The following is an 18808-nucleotide window of genomic DNA, read 5'->3' on the forward strand; positions in this document are numbered from 1 at the left end:
AAGGTACAAGACAGCTTTTCCTTGCCAATATCTCTCTTTTGCAAAGAGCTACGCATTGGAAAATTCAGGGCTATGTCGTGTAGATGATGGCCTAACAGGAGGCTTTAAAATTTTCTTTCTAGTGACCTTCGTTTGGGAGAAAAATGCAAAGGTACAAGACAGCTTTTCCTTGCCAATATCTCTCTTTTGCAAAGAGCTGCGCATTGGAAAATTCAGGGCTATGTCGTGTAGATGATGGCCTAACAGGAGGCTTTAAAATTTTAATTCTAGTGTCCCTGGTTTGGGAGAAAAATGCAAAGGTACAAGACAGCTTTTCCTTGCCAATATCTCTCTTTTGCAAAGAGCTACGCATTGGAAAATTCAGGGCTATGTCGTGTAGATGATGGCCTAACAGGAGGCTTTAAAATTTTAATTCTAGTGTCCTTCGTTTGGGAGAAAAATGCAAAGGTACAAGACAGCTTTTCCTTGCCAATATCTCTCTTTTGCAAAGAGCTGCGCATTGGAAAATTCAGGGCTATGTCGTGTAGATGATGGCCTAACAGGAGGCTTTAAAATTTTCTTTCTAGTGTCCTTCGTTTGGGAGAAAAATGCAAAGGTACAAGACAGCTTTTCCTTGCCAATATCTCTCTTTTGCAAAGAGCTGCGCATTGGAAAATTCAGGGCTATGTCGTGTAGATGATGGCCTAACAGGAGGCTTTACAATTTTCTTTCTAGTGTCCTTCGTTTGGGAGAAAAATGCAATGGTACAAGACAGCTTTTCCTTGCCAATATCTCTCTTTTGCAAAGAGCTGCGCATTGGAAAATTACAGGGCTATTTCGTGTAGATGATGGCCTAACAGGAGGCTTTAAAATTTTCTTTCTAGTGTCCTTCGTTTGGGAGAAAAATGCAATGGTACAAGACAGCTTTTCCTTGCCAATATCTCTCTTTTGCAAAGATCTACGCATTGGAAAATTCAGGGCTATGTCGTGTAGATGATGGCCTAACAGGAGGCTTTAAAATTTTCTTTCTAGTGACCTTCGTTTGGGAGAAAAATGCAAAGGTACAAGACAGCTTTTCCTTGCCAATATCTCTCTTTTGCAAAGAGCTGCGCATTGGAAAATTCAGGGCTATGTCGTGTAGATGATGGCCTAACAGGAGGCTTTAAAATTTTAATTCTAGTGTCCTTCGTTTGGGAGAAAAATGCAAAGGTACAAGACAGCTTTTCCTTGCCAATATCTCTCTTTTGCAAAGAGCTACGCATTGGAAAATTCAGGGCTATGTCGTGTAGATCAGCGGTGGCCAACCAGTGGCTCTTGAGCCGCATGAGGCTCTTTCTTTATTTAAATGTGGCTCCCAACACTCTAAATCATGTGACCACAACAGATACAGAAACTGCTACACTCCAGCCAGGCCTGCAGCAGCACTACAGGGACTGAAAATTGAAGGAGACAGATACTAGAGGCAAGACAACCACTGGCAAACAGAGAACACATTAGGGGCTGCAGCAATGGCACGACTTGGTGGGGGAACTTTAGTGACACATGAGGGTGGGCTAGAATGACACAAGGCGGAGCTGGCTGGAGTGACACAGAAGGGTCCTGGCAGGAGTGACACATGGAGGAGCTGACTGGAGTGATGAAGGAGGGTGCTGGAAGTAGTGACACACGGGAAAGCTGGCTGGAGTGACATAGGAGGGTGGTAGCAGGAGTGACATGGGGGGTGCTGGCAGGAGTGACTCATGGGGAGATGGCTGGAGTGACATAGGAGGGTGCTAGCAGGAGTGTCACATGGGGAGCTGGCTGGAGTGACATAGGAGGGTGCTAGCAGGAGTGTCACATGGGGAGCTGGCTGGAGTGACATAGGAGGGTGCTAGCAGGAGTGTCACATGGGGAGCTGGCTGGAGTGACATAGGAGGGTGCTAGCAGGAGTGTCACATGGGGTGCTGGCTGGAGTGACATAGGAGGGTGCTAGCAGGAGTGTCACATGGGGAGCTGGCTGGAGTGACATAGGAGGGTGCTAGCAGGAGTGTCACATGGGGTGCTGGCTGGAGTGACATAGGAGGGTGCTAACAGGAGTGTCACATGGGGTGCTGTTTGGAGTGACACATAGGGGAACTTAAGTTTATTCTGTGAATCTGGCTTTTTCAATTATTTTATGTGAAAGTGGCTTTTTCAATGGATCTAACTTTAAAAAAATTTATTTTATGTCGTTCTGGCTTTTTCAATGTATTGTATATCAGGGGCATGGTCTAGCAGGCACAAGGCTACATTCCATTTTTGCATGCGCGCCTTCGGCTCGATGTCGGCTCTTTGACGTACCTAACAAGGTTTTTTGGCTCTTTGTCACTGACTGGTTGGCCGCCCCTGGTGTAGATGATGGCCTAACTGGAGGCTTTAAAATTTTCTTTCTAGTGACCTTCGTTTGGGAGAAAAATGCAAAGGTACAAGACAGCTTTTCCTTGCCAATATCTCTATTTTGCAAAGAGCTACGCATTGGAAAATTCAGGGCTATGTCGTGTAGATGATGGCCTAACAGGAGGCTTTAAAATTTTCTTTCTAGTGACCTTCGTTTGGGAGAAAAATGCAAAGGTACAAGACAGCTTTTCCTTGCCAATATCTCTCTTTTGCAAAGAGCTACGCATTGGAAAATTCAGGGCTATGTCGTGTAGATGATGGCCTAACAGGAGGCTTTAAAAATTTCTTTCTAGTGACCTTCGTTTGGGAGAAAAATGCAAAGGTACAAGACAGCTTTTCCTTGCCAATATCTCTCTTTTGCAAAGAGCTGCGCATTGGAAAATTCAGGGCTATGTCGTGTAGATGATGGCCTAACAGGAGGCTTTAAAATTTTAATTCTAGTGTCCCTGGTTTGGGAGAAAAATGCAAAGGTACAAGACAGCTTTTCCTTGCCAATATCTCTCTTTTGCAAAGAGCTACGCATTGGAAAATTCAGGGCTATGTCGTGTAGATGATGGCCTAACAGGAGGCTTTAAAATTTTAATTCTAGTGTCCTTCGTTTGGGAGAAAAATGCAATGGTACAAGACAGCTTTTCCTTGCCAATATCTCTCTTTTGCAAAGAGCTGCGCATTGGAAAATTACAGGGCTATTTCGTGTAGATGATGGCCTAACAGGAGGCTTTAAAATTTTCTTTCTAGTGTCCTTCGTTTGGGAGAAAAATGCAATGGTACAAGACAGCTTTTCCTTGCCAATATCTCTCTTTTGCAAAGAGCTACGCATTGGAAAATTCAGGGCTATGTCGTGTAGATGATGGCCTAACAGGAGGCTTTAAAATTTTCTTTCTAGTGACCTTCGTTTGGGAGAAAAATGCAAAGGTACAAGACAGCTTTTCCTTGCCAATATCTCTCTTTTGCAAAGAGCTGCGCATTGGAAAATTCAGGGCTATGTCGTGTAGATGATGGCCTAACAGGAGGCTTTAAAATTTTAATTCTAGTGTCCTTCGTTTGGGAGAAAAATGCAAAGGTACAAGACAGCTTTTCCTTGCCAATATCTCTCTTTTGCAAAGAGCTGCGCATTGGAAAATTCAGGGCTATGTCGTGTAGAATGATGGCCTAACAGGAGGCTTTAAATTTTAATTCTAGTGTCCCTGGTTTGGGAGAAAAATGCAAAGGTACAAGACAGCTTTTCCTTGCCAATATCTCTCTTTTGCAAAGAGCTACGGCATTGGAAAATTCAGGGCTATGTCGTGTAGATGATGGCCTAACAGGAGGCTTTAAAATTTTAATTCTAGTGTCCTTCGTTTGGGAGAAAAATGCAAAGGTACAAGACAGCTTTTCCTTGCCAATATCTCTCTTTGCAAAGAGCTGCGCATTGGAAAATTCAGGGCTATGTCGTGTAGATGATGGCCTAACAGGAGGGCTTTAAAATTTTCTTTCTAGTGTCCTTCGTTTGGGAGAAAAATGCAAAGGTACAAGACAGCTTTTCCTTGCCAATATCTCTCTTTTGCAAAGAGCTGCGCATTGGAAAATTCAGGGCTATGTCGTTAGATGATGGCCTAACAGGAGGCTTTACAATTTTCTTTCTAGTGTCCTTCGTTTGGGAGAAGAAATGCAATGGTACAAGACAGCTTTTCCTTGCCAATATCTCTCTTTTGCAAAGAGCTGCGCATTGGAAAATTACAGGGCTATTTCGTGTAGATGATGGCCTAACAGGAGGCTTTAAAATTTTCTTTCTAGTGTCCTTCGTTTGGCAGAAAAATGCAATGGTACAAGACAGCTTTTCCTTGCCAATATCTCTCTTTTGCAAAGAGCTACGCATTGGAAAATTCAGGGCTATGTCGTGTAGATGATGGCCTAACAGGAGGCTTTAAAATTTTCTTTCTAGTGACCTTCGTTTGGGAGAAAAATGCAAAGGTACAAGACAGCTTTTCCTTGCCAATATCTCTCTTTTGCAAAGAGCTACGCATTGGAAAATTCAGGGCTATGTCGTGTAGATGATGGCCTAACAGGAGGCTTTAAAATTTTAATTCTAGTGTCCTTCGTTTGGGAGAAAAATGCAAAGGTACAAGACAGCTTTTCCTTGCCAATATCTCTCTTTTGCAAAGAGCTACGCATTGGAAAATTCAGGGCTATGTCGTGTAGATGATGGCCTAACAGGAGGCTTTAAAATTTTAATTCTAGTGTCCTTCGTTTGGGAGAAAAATGCAAAGGTACAAGACAGCTTTTCCTTGCCAATATCTCTCTTTTGCAAAGAGCTGCGCATTGGAAAATTCAGGGCTATGTCGTGTAGATGATTGCCTAACAGGAGGCTTTAAAATTTTAATTCTAGTGTCCTTCGTTTGGGAGAAAAATGCAAAGGTACAAGACAGCTTTTCCTTGCCAATATCTCTCTTTTGCAAAGAGCTACGCATTGGAAAATTCAGGGCTATGTCGTGTAGATCAGCGGTGGCCAACCAGTGGCTCTTGAGCCGCATGAGGCTCTTTCTTTATTTAAATGTGGCTCCCAACACTCTAAATCATGTGACCACAACAGATACAGAAACTGCTACACTCCAGCCAGGCCTGCAAGCAGCACTACAGGGACTGAAAATTGAAGGAGACAGATACTAGAGGCAAGACAACCACTGGCAAACAGAGAACACATTAGGGGCTGCAGCAATGGCACGACTTGGTGGGGGAACTTTAGTGACACATGAGGGTGGGCTAGAATGACACAAGGCGGAGCTGGCTGGAGTGACACAGAAGGGGTCCTGGCAGGAGTGACACATGGAGGAGCTGACTGGAGTGATGAAGGAGGGTGCTGGAAGTAGTGACACACGGGAAAGCTGGCTGGAGTGACATAGGAGGGTGGTAGCAGGAGTGACATGGGGGGTGCTGGCAGGAGTGACTCATGGGGAGATGGCTGGAGTGACATAGGAGGGTGCTAGCAGGAGTGTCACATGGGGAGCTGGCTGGAGTGACATAGGAGGGTGCTAGCAGGAGTGTCACATGGGGAGCTGGCTGGAGTGACATAGGAGGGTGCTAGCAGGAGTGTCACATGGGGAGCTGGCTGGAGTGACATAGGAGGGTGCTAGCAGGAGTGTCACATGGGGTGCTGGCTGGAGTGACATAGGAGGGTGCTAGCAGGAGTGTCACATGGGGAGCTGGCTGGAGTGACATAGGAGGGTGCTAGCAGGAGTGTCACATGGGGTGCTGGCTGGAGTGACATAGGAGGGTGCTAACAGGAGTGTCACATGGGGTGCTGTTTGGAGTGACACATAGGGGAACTTAAGTTTATTATGTGAATCTGGCTTTTTCAATTATTTTATGTGAAAGTGGCTTTTTCAATGGATCTAACTTTAAAAAAATTTATTTTATGTCGTTCTGGCTTTTTCAATGTATTGTATATCAGGGGCATGGTCTAGCAGGCACAAGGCTACATTCCATTTTTGCATGCGCGCCTTCGGCTCCGATGTCGGCTCCTTTGACGTACCTAACAAGGTTTTTTTGGCTCTTTGTCACTGACTGGTTGGCCGCCCCTGGTGTAGATGATGGCCTAACTGGAGGCTTTAAAATTTTCTTTCTAGTGACCTTCGTTTGGGAGAAAAATGCAAAGGTACAAGACAGCTTTTCCTTGCCAATATCTCTATTTTGCAAAGAGCTACGCATTGGAAAATTCAGGGCTATGTCGTGTAGATGATGGCCTAACAGGAGGCTTTAAAATTTTCTTTCTAGTGACCTTCGTTTGGGAGAAAAATGCAAAGGTACAAGACAGCTTTTCCTTGCCAATATCTCTCTTTTGCAAAGAGCTACGCATTGGAAAATTCAGGGCTATGTCGTGTAGATGATGGCCTAACAGGAGGCTTTAAAAATTTCTTTCTAGTGACCTTCGTTTGGGAGAAAAATGCAAAGGTACAAGACAGCTTTTCCTTGCCAATATCTCTCTTTTGCAAAGAGCTGCGCATTGGAAAATTCAGGGCTATGTCGTGTAGATGATGGCCTAACAGGAGGCTTTAAAATTTTAATTCTAGTGTCCCTGGTTTGGGAGAAAAATGCAAAGGTACAAGACAGCTTTTCCTTGCCAATATCTCTCTTTTGCAAAGAGCTACGCATTGGAAAATTCAGGGCTATGTCGTGTAGATGATGGCCTAACAGGAGGCTTTAAAATTTTAATTCTAGTGTCCTTCGTTTGGGAGAAAAATGCAATGGTACAAGACAGCTTTTCCTTGCCAATATCTCTCTTTTGCAAAGAGCTGCGCATTGGAAAATTACAGGGCTATTTCGTGTAGATGATGGCCTAACAGGAGGCTTTAAAATTTTCTTTCTAGTGTCCTTCGTTTGGGAGAAAAATGCAATGGTACAAGACAGCTTTTCCTTGCCAATATCTCTCTTTTGCAAAGAGCTACGCATTGGAAAATTCAGGGCTATGTCGTGTAGATGATGGCCTAACAGGAGGCTTTAAAATTTTCTTTCTAGTGACCTTCGTTTGGGAGAAAAATGCAAAGGTACAAGACAGCTTTTCCTTGCCAATATCTCTCTTTTGCAAAGAGCTGCGCATTGGAAAATTCAGGGCTATGTCGTGTAGATGATGGCCTAACAGGAGGCTTTAAAATTTTAATTCTAGTGTCCTTCGTTTGGGAGAAAAATGCAAAGGTACAAGACAGCTTTTCCTTGCCAATATCTCTCTTTTGCAAAGAGCTACGCATTGGAAAATTCAGGGCTATGTCGTGTAGATGATGGCCTAACTGGAGGCTTTAAAATTTTCTTTCTAGTGACCTTCGTTTGGGAGAAAAATGCAAAGGTACAAGACAGCTTTTCCTTGCCAATATCTCTATTTTGCAAAGAGCTACGCATTGGAAAATTCAGGGCTATGTCGTGTAGATGATGGCCTAACAGGAGGCTTTAAAATTTTCTTTCTAGTGACCTTCGTTTGGGAGAAAAATGCAAAGGTACAAGACAGCTTTTCCTTGCCAATATCTCTCTTTTGCAAAGAGCTACGCATTGGAAAATTCAGGGCTATGTCGTGTAGATGATGGCCTAACAGGAGGCTTTAAAATTTTCTTTCTAGTGACCTTCGTTTGGGAGAAAAATGCAAAGGTACAAGACAGCTTTTCCTTGCCAATATCTCTCTTTTGCAAAGAGCTGCGCATTGGAAAATTCAGGGCTATGTCGTGTAGATGATGGCCTAACAGGAGGCTTTAAAATTTTAATTCTAGTGTCCCTGGTTTGGGAGAAAAATGCAAAGGTACAAGACAGCTTTTCCTTGCCAATATCTCTCTTTTGCAAAGAGCTACGCATTGGAAAATTCAGGGCTATGTCGTGTAGATGATGGCCTAACAGGAGGCTTTAAAATTTTAATTCTAGTGTCCTTCGTTTGGGAGAAAAATGCAAAGGTACAAGACAGCTTTTCCTTGCCAATATCTCTCTTTTGCAAAGAGCTGCGCATTGGAAAATTCAGGGCTATGTCGTGTAGATGATGGCCTAACAGGAGGCTTTAAAATTTTCTTTCTAGTGTCCTTCGTTTGGGAGAAAAATGCAAAGGTACAAGACAGCTTTTCCTTGCCAATATCTCTCTTTTGCAAAGAGCTGCGCATTGGAAAATTCAGGGCTATGTCGTGTAGATGATGGCCTAACAGGAGGCTTTACAATTTTCTTTCTAGTGTCCTTCGTTTGGGAGAAAAATGCAATGGTACAAGACAGCTTTTCCTTGCCAATATCTCTCTTTTGCAAAGAGCTACGCATTGGAAAATTCAGGGCTATGTCGTGTAGATGATGGCCTAACAGGAGGCTTTAAAATTTTCTTTCTAGTGACCTTCGTTTGGGAGAAAAATGCAAAGGTACAAGACAGCTTTTCCTTGCCAATATCTCTCTTTTGCAAAGAGCTGCGCATTGGAAAATTCAGGGCTATGTCGTGTAGATGATGGCCTAACAGGAGGCTTTAAAATTTTAATTCTAGTGTCCTTCGTTTGGGAGAAAAATGCAAAGGTACAAGACAGCTTTTCCTTGCCAATATCTCTCTTTTGCAAAGAGCTACGCATTGGAAAATTCAGGGCTATGTCGTGTAGATGATGGCCTAACAGGAGGCTTTAAAATTTTAATTCTAGTGTCCTTCGTTTGGGAGAAAAATGCAAAGGTACAAGACAGCTTTTCCTTGCCAATATCTCTCTTTTGCAAAGAGCTGCGCATTGGAAAATTCAGGGCTATGTCGTGTAGATGATGGCCTAACAGGAGGCTTTAAAATTTTAATTCTAGTGTCCCTGGTTTGGGAGAAAAATGCAAAGGTACAAGACAGCTTTTCCTTGCCAATATCTCTCTTTTGCAAAGAGCTACGCATTGGAAAATTCAGGGCTATGTCGTGTAGATGATGGCCTAACAGGAGGCTTTAAAATTTTAATTCTAGTGTCCCTGGTTTGGGAGAAAAATGCAAAGGTACAAGACAGCTTTTCCTTGCCAATATCTCTCTTTTGCAAAGAGCTACGCATTGGAAAATTCAGGGCTATGTCGTGTAGATGATGGCCTAACAGGAGGCTTTAAAATTTTCTTTCTAGTGTCCTTCGTTTGGGAGAAAAATGCAAAGGCACAAGACAGCTTTTCCTTGCCAATATCTCTCTTTTGCAAAGAGCTGCGCATTGGAAAATTCAGGGCTATGTCGTGTAGATGATGGCCTAACAGGAGGCTTTAAAATTTTCTTTCTAGTGTCCTTCGTTTGGGAGAAAAATGCAATGGTACAAGACAGCTTTTCCTTGCCAATATCTCTCTTTTGCAAAGAGCTGCGCATTGGAAAATTCAGGGCTATTTCGTGTAGATGATGGCCTAACAGGAGGCTTTAAAATTTTCTTTCTAGTGTCCTTCGTTTGGGAGAAAAATGCAAAGGTACAAGACAGCTTTTCCTTGCCAATATCTCTCTTTTGCAAAGAGCTGCGCATTGGAAAATTCAGGGCTATGTCGTGTAGATGATGGCCTAACAGGAGGCTTTAAAATTTTAATTCTAGTGTCCCTGGTTTGGGAGAAAAATGCAAAGGTACAAGACAGCTTTTCCTTGCCAATATCTCTCTTTTGCAAAGAGCTACGCATTGGAAAATTCAGGGCTATGTCGTGTAGATGATGGCCTAACAGGAGGCTTTAAAATTTTAATTCTAGTGTCCTTCGTTTGGGAGAAAAATGCAAAGGTACAAGACAGCTTTTCCTTGCCAATATCTCTCTTTTGCAAAGAGCTGCGCATTGGAAAATTCAGGGCTATGTCGTGTAGTTGATGGCCTAACAGGAGGCTTTAAAATTTTAATTCTAGTGTCCCTGGTTTGGGAGAAAAATGCAAAGGTACAAGACAGCTTTTCCTTGCCAATATCTCTCTTTTGCAAAGAGCTACGCATTGGAAAATTCAGGGCTATGTCGTGTAGATGATGGCCTAACAGGAGGCTTTAAAATTTTCTTTCTAGTGTCCTTCGTTTGGGAGAAAAATGCAAAGGCACAAGACAGCTTTTCCTTGCCAATATCTCTCTTTTGCAAAGAGCTGCGCATTGGAAAATTCAGGGCTATGTCGTGTAGATGATGGCCTAACAGGAGGCTTTAAAATTTTCTTTCTAGTGTCCTTCGTTTGGGAGAAAAATGCAATGGTACAAGACAGCTTTTCCTTGCCAATATCTCTCTTTTGCAAAGAGCTGCGCATTGGAAAATTCAGGGCTATTTCGTGTAGATGATGGCCTAACAGGAGGCTTTAAAATTTTCTTTCTAGTGTCCTTCGTTTGGGAGAAAAATGCAAAGGTACAAGACAGCTTTTCCTTGCCAATATCTCTCTTTTGCAAAGAGCTACGCATTGGAAAATTCAGGGCTATGTCGTGTAGATGATGGCCTAACAGGAGGCTTTAAAATTTTCTTTCTAGTGACCTTCGTTTGGGAGAAAAATGCAAAGGTACAAGACAGCTTTTCCTTGCCAATATCTCTCTTTTGCAAAGAGCTACGCATTGGAAAATTCAGGGCTATGTCGTGTAGATGATGGCCTAACAGGAGGCTTTAAAATTTTCTTTCTAGTGACCTTCGTTTGGGAGAAAAATGCAAAGGTACAAGACAGCTTTTCCTTGCCAATATCTCTCTTTTGCAAAGAGCTGCTCATTGGAAAATTCAGGGCTATGTCGTGTAGATGATGGCCTAACAGGAGGCTTTAAAATTGTAATTCTAGTGTCCTTCGTTTGGGAGAAAAATGCAAAGGTACAAGACAGCTTTTCCTTGCCAATATCTCTCTTTTGCAAAGAGCTACGCATTGGAAAATTCAGGGCTATGTCGTGTAGATGATGGCCTAACTGGAGGCTTTAAAATTTTCTTTCTAGTGACCTTCGTTTGGGAGAAAAATGCAAAGGTACAAGACAGCTTTTCCTTGCCAATATCTCTATTTTGCAAAGAGCTACGCATTGGAAAATTCAGGGCTATGTCGTGTAGATGATGGCCTAACAGGAGGCTTTAAAATTTTCTTTCTAGTGACCTTCGTTTGGGAGAAAAATGCAAAGGTACAAGACAGCTTTTCCTTGCCAATATCTCTCTTTTGCAAAGAGCTACGCATTGGAAAATTCAGGGCTATGTCGTGTAGATGATGGCCTAACAGGAGGCTTTAAAATTTTCTTTCTAGTGACCTTCGTTTGGGAGAAAAATGCAAAGGTACAAGACAGCTTTTCCTTGCCAATATCTCTCTTTTGCAAAGAGCTGCGCATTGGAAAATTCAGGGCTATGTCGTGTAGATGATGGCCTAACAGGAGGCTTTAAAATTTTAATTCTAGTGTCCCTGGTTTGGGAGAAAAATGCAAAGGTACAAGACAGCTTTTCCTTGCCAATATCTCTCTTTTGCAAAGAGCTACGCATTGGAAAATTCAGGGCTATGTCGTGTAGATGATGGCCTAACAGGAGGCTTTAAAATTTTAATTCTAGTGTCCTTTGTTTGGGAGAAAAATGCAAAGGTACAAGACAGCTTTTCCTTGCCAATATCTCTCTTTTGCAAAGAGCTGCGCATTGGAAAATTCAGGGCTATGTCGTGTAGATGATGGCCTAACAGGAGGCTTTAAAATTTTCTTTCTAGTGTCCTTCGTTTGGGAGAAAAATGCAAAGGTACAAGACAGCTTTTCCTTGCCAATATCTCTCTTTTGCAAAGAGCTGCGCATTGGAAAATTCAGGGCTATGTCGTGTAGATGATGGCCTAACAGGAGGCTTTACAATTTTCTTTCTAGTGTCCTTCGTTTGGGAGAAAAATGCAATGGTACAAGACAGCTTTTCCTTGCCAATATCTCTCTTTTGCAAAGAGCTGCGCATTGGAAAATTACAGGGCTATTTCGTGTAGATGATGGCCTAACAGGAGGCTTTAAAATTTTCTTTCTAGTGTCCTTCGTTTGGGAGAAAAATGCAATGGTACAAGACAGCTTTTCCTTGCCAATATCTCTCTTTTGCAAAGAGCTACGCATTGGAAAATTCAGGGCTATGTCGTGTAGATCATGGCCTAACAGGAGGCTTTAAAATTTTCTTTCTAGTGACCTTCGTTTGGGAGAAAAATGCAAAGGTACAAGACAGCTTTTCCTTGCCAATATCTCTCTTTTGCAAAGAGCTGCGCATTGGAAAATTCAGGGCTATGTCGTGTAGATGATGGCCTAACAGGAGGCTTTAAAATTTTAATTCTAGTGTCCTTCGTTTGGGAGAAAAATGCAAAGGTACAAGACAGCTTTTCCTTGCCAATATCTCTCTTTTGCAAAGAGCTACGCATTGGAAAATTCAGGGCTATGTCGTGTAGATGATGGCCTAACTGGAGGCTTTAAAATTTTCTTTCTAGTGACCTTCGTTTGGGAGAAAAATGCAAAGGTACAAGACAGCTTTTCCTTGCCAATATCTCTATTTTGCAAAGAGCTACGCATTGGAAAATTCAGGGCTATGTCGTGTAGATGATGGCCTAACAGGAGGCTTTAAAATTTTCTTTCTAGTGACCTTCGTTTGGGAGAAAAATGCAAAGGTACAAGACAGCTTTTCCTTGCCAATATCTCTCTTTTGCAAAGAGCTACGCATTGGAAAATTCAGGGCTATGTCGTGTAGATGATGGCCTAACAGGAGGCTTTAAAAATTTATTTCTAGTGACCTTCGTTTGGGAGAAAAATGCAAAGGTACAAGACAGCTTTTCCTTGCCAATATCTCTCTTTTGCAAAGAGCTGCGCATTGGAAAATTCAGGGCTATGTCGTGTAGATGATGGCCTAACAGGAGGCTTTAAAATTTTAATTCTAGTGTCCCTGGTTTGGGAGAAAAATGCAAAGGTACAAGACAGCTTTTCCTTGCCAATATCTCTCTTTTGCAAAGAGCTACGCATTGGAAAATTCAGGGCTATGTCGTGTAGATGATGGCCTAACAGGAGGCTTTAAAATTTTAATTCTAGTGTCCTTCGTTTGGGAGAAAAATGCAATGGTACAAGACAGCTTTTCCTTGCCAACATCTCTCTTTTGCAAAGAGCTGCGCATTGGAAAATTACAGGGCTATTTCGTGTAGATGATGGCCTAACAGGAGGCTTTAAAATTTTCTTTCTAGTGTCCTTCGTTTGGGAGAAAAATGCAATGGTACAAGACAGCTTTTCCTTGCCAATATCTCTCTTTTGCAAAGAGCTACGCATTGGAAAATTCAGGGCTATGTCGTGTAGATGATGGCCTAACAGGAGGCTTTAAAATTTTCTTTCTAGTGACCTTCGTTTGGGAGAAAAATGCAAAGGTACAAGACAGCTTTTCCTTGCCAATATCTCTCTTTTGCAAAGAGCTGCGCATTGGAAAATTCAGGGCTATGTCGTGTAGATGATGGCCTAACAGGAGGCTTTAAAATTTTAATTCTAGTGTCCTTCGTTTGGGAGAAAAATGCAAAGGTACAAGACAGCTTTTCCTTGCCAATATCTCTCTTTTGCAAAGAGCTACGCATTGGAAAATTCAGGGCTATGTCGTGTAGATGATGGCCTAACTGGAGGCTTTAAAATTTTCTTTCTAGTGACCTTCGTTTGGGAGAAAAATGCAAAGGTACAAGACAGCTTTTCCTTGCCAATATCTCTATTTTGCAAAGAGCTACGCATTGGAAAATTCAGGGCTATGTCGTGTAGATGATGGCCTAACAGGAGGCTTTAAAATTTTCTTTCTAGTGACCTTCGTTTGGGAGAAAAATGCAAAGGTACAAGACAGCTTTTCCTTGCCAATATCTCTCTTTTGCAAAGAGCTACGCATTGGAAAATTCAGGGCTATGTCGTGTAGATGATGGCCTAACAGGAGGCTTTAAAATTTTCTTTCTAGTGACCTTCGTTTGGGAGAAAAATGCAAAGGTACAAGACAGCTTTTCCTTGCCAATATCTCTCTTTTGCAAAGAGCTGCGCATTGGAAAATTCAGGGCTATGTCGTGTAGATGATGGCCTAACAGGAGGCTTTAAAATTTTAATTCTAGTGTCCCTGGTTTGGGAGAAAAATGCAAAGGTACAAGACAGCTTTTCCTTGCCAATATCTCTCTTTTGCAAAGAGCTACGCATTGGAAAATTCAGGGCTATGTCGTGTAGATGATGGCCTAACAGGAGGCTTTAAAATTTTAATTCTAGTGTCCTTCGTTTGGGAGAAAAATGCAAAGGTACAAGACAGCTTTTCCTTGCCAATATCTCTCTTTTGCAAAGAGCTGCGCATTGGAAAATTCAGGGCTATGTCGTGTAGATGATGGCCTAACAGGAGGCTTTAAAATTTTCTTTCTAGTGTCCTTCGTTTGGGAGAAAAATGCAAAGGTACAAGACAGCTTTTCCTTGCCAATATCTCTCTTTTGCAAAGAGCTGCGCATTGGAAAATTCAGGGCTATGTCGTGTAGATGATGGCCTAACAGGAGGCTTTACAATTTTCTTTCTAGTGTCCTTCGTTTGGGAGAAAAATGCAATGGTACAAGACAGCTTTTCCTTGCCAATATCTCTCTTTTGCAAAGAGCTGCGCATTGGAAAATTACAGGGCTATTTCGTGTAGATGATGGCCTAACAGGAGGCTTTAAAATTTTCTTTCTAGTGTCCTTCGTTTGGGAGAAAAATGCAATGGTACAAGACAGCTTTTCCTTGCCAATATCTCTCTTTTGCAAAGAGCTACGCATTGGAAAATTCAGGGCTATGTCGTGTAGATCATGGCCTAACAGGAGGCTTTAAAATTTTCTTTCTAGTGACCTTCGTTTGGGAGAAAAATGCAAAGGTACAAGACAGCTTTTCCTTGCCAATATCTCTCTTTTGCAAAGAGCTGCGCATTGGAAAATTCAGGGCTATGTCGTGTAGATGATGGCCTAACAGGAGGCTTTAAAATTTTAATTCTAGTGTCCTTCGTTTGGGAGAAAAATGCAAAGGTACAAGACAGCTTTTCCTTGCCAATATCTCTCTTTTGCAAAGAGCTACGCATTGGAAAATTCAGGGCTATGTCGTGTAGATGATGGCCTAACTGGAGGCTTTAAAATTTTCTTTCTAGTGACCTTCGTTTGGGAGAAAAATGCAAAGGTACAAGACAGCTTTTCCTTGCCAATATCTCTATTTTGCAAAGAGCTACGCATTGGAAAATTCAGGGCTATGTCGTGTAGATGATGGCCTAACAGGAGGCTTTAAAATTTTCTTTCTAGTGACCTTCGTTTGGGAGAAAAATGCAAAGGTACAAGACAGCTTTTCCTTGCCAATATCTCTCTTTTGCAAAGAGCTACGCATTGGAAAATTCAGGGCTATGTCGTGTAGATGATGGCCTAACAGGAGGCTTTAAAAATTTCTTTCTAGTGACCTTCGTTTGGGAGAAAAATGCAAAGGTACAAGACAGCTTTTCCTTGCCAATATCTCTCTTTTGCAAAGAGCTGCGCATTGGAAAATTCAGGGCTATGTCGTGTAGATGATGGCCTAACAGGAGGCTTTAAAATTTTAATTCTAGTGTCCCTGGTTTGGGAGAAAAATGCAAAGGTACAAGACAGCTTTTCCTTGCCAATATCTCTCTTTTGCAAAGAGCTACGCATTGGAAAATTCAGGGCTATGTCGTGTAGATGATGGCCTAACAGGAGGCTTTAAAATTTTAATTCTAGTGTCCTTCGTTTGGGAGAAAAATGCAATGGTACAAGACAGCTTTTCCTTGCCAATATCTCTCTTTTGCAAAGAGCTGCGCATTGGAAAATTACAGGGCTATTTCGTGTAGATGATGGCCTAACAGGAGGCTTTAAAATTTTCTTTCTAGTGTCCTTCGTTTGGGAGAAAAATGCAATGGTACAAGACAGCTTTTCCTTGCCAATATCTCTCTTTTGCAAAGAGCTACGCATTGGAAAATTCAGGGCTATGTCGTGTAGATGATGGCCTAACAGGAGGCTTTAAAATTTTCTTTCTAGTGACCTTCGTTTGGGAGAAAAATGCAAAGGTACAAGACAGCTTTTCCTTGCCAATATCTCTCTTTTGCAAAGAGCTGCGCATTGGAAAATTCAGGGCTATGTCGTGTAGATGATGGCCTAACAGGAGGCTTTAAAATTTTAATTCTAGTGTCCTTCGTTTGGGAGAAAAATGCAAAGGTACAAGACAGCTTTTCCTTGCCAATATCTCTCTTTTGCAAAGAGCTACGCATTGGAAAATTCAGGGCTATGTCGTGTAGATGATGGCCTAACTGGAGGCTTTAAAATTTTCTTTCTAGTGACCTTCGTTTGGGAGAAAAATGCAAAGGTACAAGACAGCTTTTCCTTGCCAATATCTCTATTTTGCAAAGAGCTACGCATTGGAAAATTCAGGGCTATGTCGTGTAGATGATGGCCTAACAGGAGGCTTTAAAATTTTCTTTCTAGTGACCTTCGTTTGGGAGAAAAATGCAAAGGTACAAGACAGCTTTTCCTTGCCAATATCTCTCTTTTGCAAAGAGCTACGCATTGGAAAATTCAGGGCTATGTCGTGTAGATGATGGCCTAACAGGAGGCTTTAAAATTTTCTTTCTAGTGACCTTCGTTTGGGAGAAAAATGCAAAGGTACAAGACAGCTTTTCCTTGCCAATATCTCTCTTTTGCAAAGAGCTGCGCATTGGAAAATTCAGGGCTATGTCGTGTAGATGATGGCCTAACAGGAGGCTTTAAAATTTTAATTCTAGTGTCCCTGGTTTGGGAGAAAAATGCAAAGGTACAAGACAGCTTTTCCTTGCCAATATCTCTCTTTTGCAAAGAGCTACGCATTGGAAAATTCAGGGCTATGTCGTGTAGATGATGGCCTAACAGGAGGCTTTAAAATTTTAATTCTAGTGTCCTTCGTTTGGGAGAAAAATGCAAAGGTACAAGACAGCTTTTCCTTGCCAATATCTCTCTTTTGCAAAGAGCTGCGCATTGGAAAATTCAGGGCTATGTCGTGTAGATGATGGCCTAACAGGAGGCTTTAAAATTTTCTTTCTAGTGTCCTTCGTTTGGGAGAAAAATGCAAAGGTACAAGACAGCTTTTCCTTGCCAATATCTCTCTTTTGCAAAGAGCTGCGCATTGGAAAATTCAGGGCTATGTCGTGTAGATGATGGCCTAACAGGAGGCTTTACAATTTTCTTTCTAGTGTCCTTCGTTTGGGAGAAAAATGCAATGGTACAAGACAGCTTTTCCTTGCCAATATCTCTCTTTTGCAAAGAGCTGCGCATTGGAAAATTACAGGGCTATTTCGTGTAGATGATGGCCTAACAGGAGGCTTTAAAATTTTCTTTCTAGTGTCCTTCGTTTGGGAGAAAAATGCAATGGTACAAGACAGCTTTTCCTTGCCAATATCTCTCTTTTGCAAAGAGCTACGCATTGGAAAATTCAGGGCTATGTCGTGTAGATGATGGCCTAACAGGAGGCTTTAAAATTTTCTTTCTAGTGACCTTCGTTTGGGAGAAAAATGCAAAGGTACAAGACAGCTTTTCCTTGCCAATATCTCTCTTTTGCAAAGAGCTGCGCATTGGAAAATTCAGGGCTATGTCGTGTAGATGATGGCCTAACAGGAGGCTTTAAAATTTTAATTCTAGTGTCCTTCGTTTGGGAGAAAAATGCAAAGGTACAAGACAGCTTTTCCTTGCCAATATCTCTCTTTTGCAAAGAGCTACGCATTGGAAAATTCAGGGCTATGTCGTGTAGATGATGGCCTAACAGGAGGCTTTAAAATTTTTATTCTAGTGTCCTTCGTTTGGGAGAAAAATGCAAAGGTACAAGACAGCTTTTCCTTGCCAATATCTCTCTTTTGCAAAGAGCTGCGCATTGGAAAATTCAGGGCTATGTCGTGTAGATGATGGCCTAACAGGAGGCTTTAAAATTTTAATTCTAGTGTCCCTGGTTTGGGAGAAAAATGCAAAGGTACAAGACAGCTTTTCCTTGCCAATATCTCTCTTTTGCAAAGAGCTACGCATTGGAAAATTCAGGGCTATGTCGTGTAGATGATGGCCTAACAGGAGGCTTTAAAATTTTAATTCTAGTGTCCTTCGTTTGGGAGAAAAATGCAAAGGTACAAGACAGCTTTTCCTTGCCAATATCTCTCTTTTGCAAAGAGCTGCGCATTGGAAAATTCAGGGCTATGTCGTGTAGATGATGGCCTAACAGGAGGCTTTAAAATTTTAATTCTAGTGTCCCTGGTTTGGGAGAAAAATGCAAAGGTACAAGACAGCTTTTCCTTGCCAATATCTCTCTTTTGCAAAGAGCTACGCATTGGAAAATTCAGGGCTATGTCGTGTAGATGATGGCCTAACAGGAGGCTTTAAAATTTTCTTTCTAGTGTCCTTCGTTTGGGAGAAAAATGCAAAGGCACAAGACAGCTTTTCCTTGCCAATATCTCTCTTTTGCAAAGAGCTGCGCATTGGAAAATTCAGGGCTATGTCGTGTAGATGATGGCCTAACAGGAGGCTTTAAAATTTTCTTTCTAGTGTCCTTCGTTTGGGAGAAAAATGCAATGGTACAAGACAGCTTTTCCTTGCCAATATCTCTCTTTTGCAAAGAGCTGCGCATTGGAAAATTCAGGGCTATGTCGTGTAGATGATGGCCTAACAGGAGGCTTTAAAATTTTCTTTCTAGTGTCCTTCGTTTGGGAGTAAAATGCAATGGTACAAGACAGCTTTTCCTTGCCAATATCTCTCTTTTGCAAAGAGCTGCGCATTGGAAAATTCAGGGCTATGTCGTGTAGATGATGGCCTAACAGGAGGCTTTAAAATTTTCTTTCTAGTGTCCTTCGTTTGGGAGAAAAATGCAAAGGCACAAGACAGCTTTTCCTTGCCAATATCTCTCTTTTGCAAAGAGCTACGCATTGGAAAATTCAGGGCTATGTCGTGTAGATGATGGCCTAACAGGAGGCTTTAAAATTTTAATTCTAGTGTCCTTCGTTTGGGAGAAAAATGCAAAGGTACAAGACAGCTTTTCCTTGCCAATATCTCTCTTTTGCAAAGAGC

This window comes from Pseudophryne corroboree, assembly GCF_028390025.1.
Source record: "Pseudophryne corroboree isolate aPseCor3 chromosome 11 unlocalized genomic scaffold, aPseCor3.hap2 SUPER_11_unloc_3, whole genome shotgun sequence".
NCBI lineage: Eukaryota > Metazoa > Chordata > Amphibia > Anura > Myobatrachidae > Pseudophryne > Pseudophryne corroboree.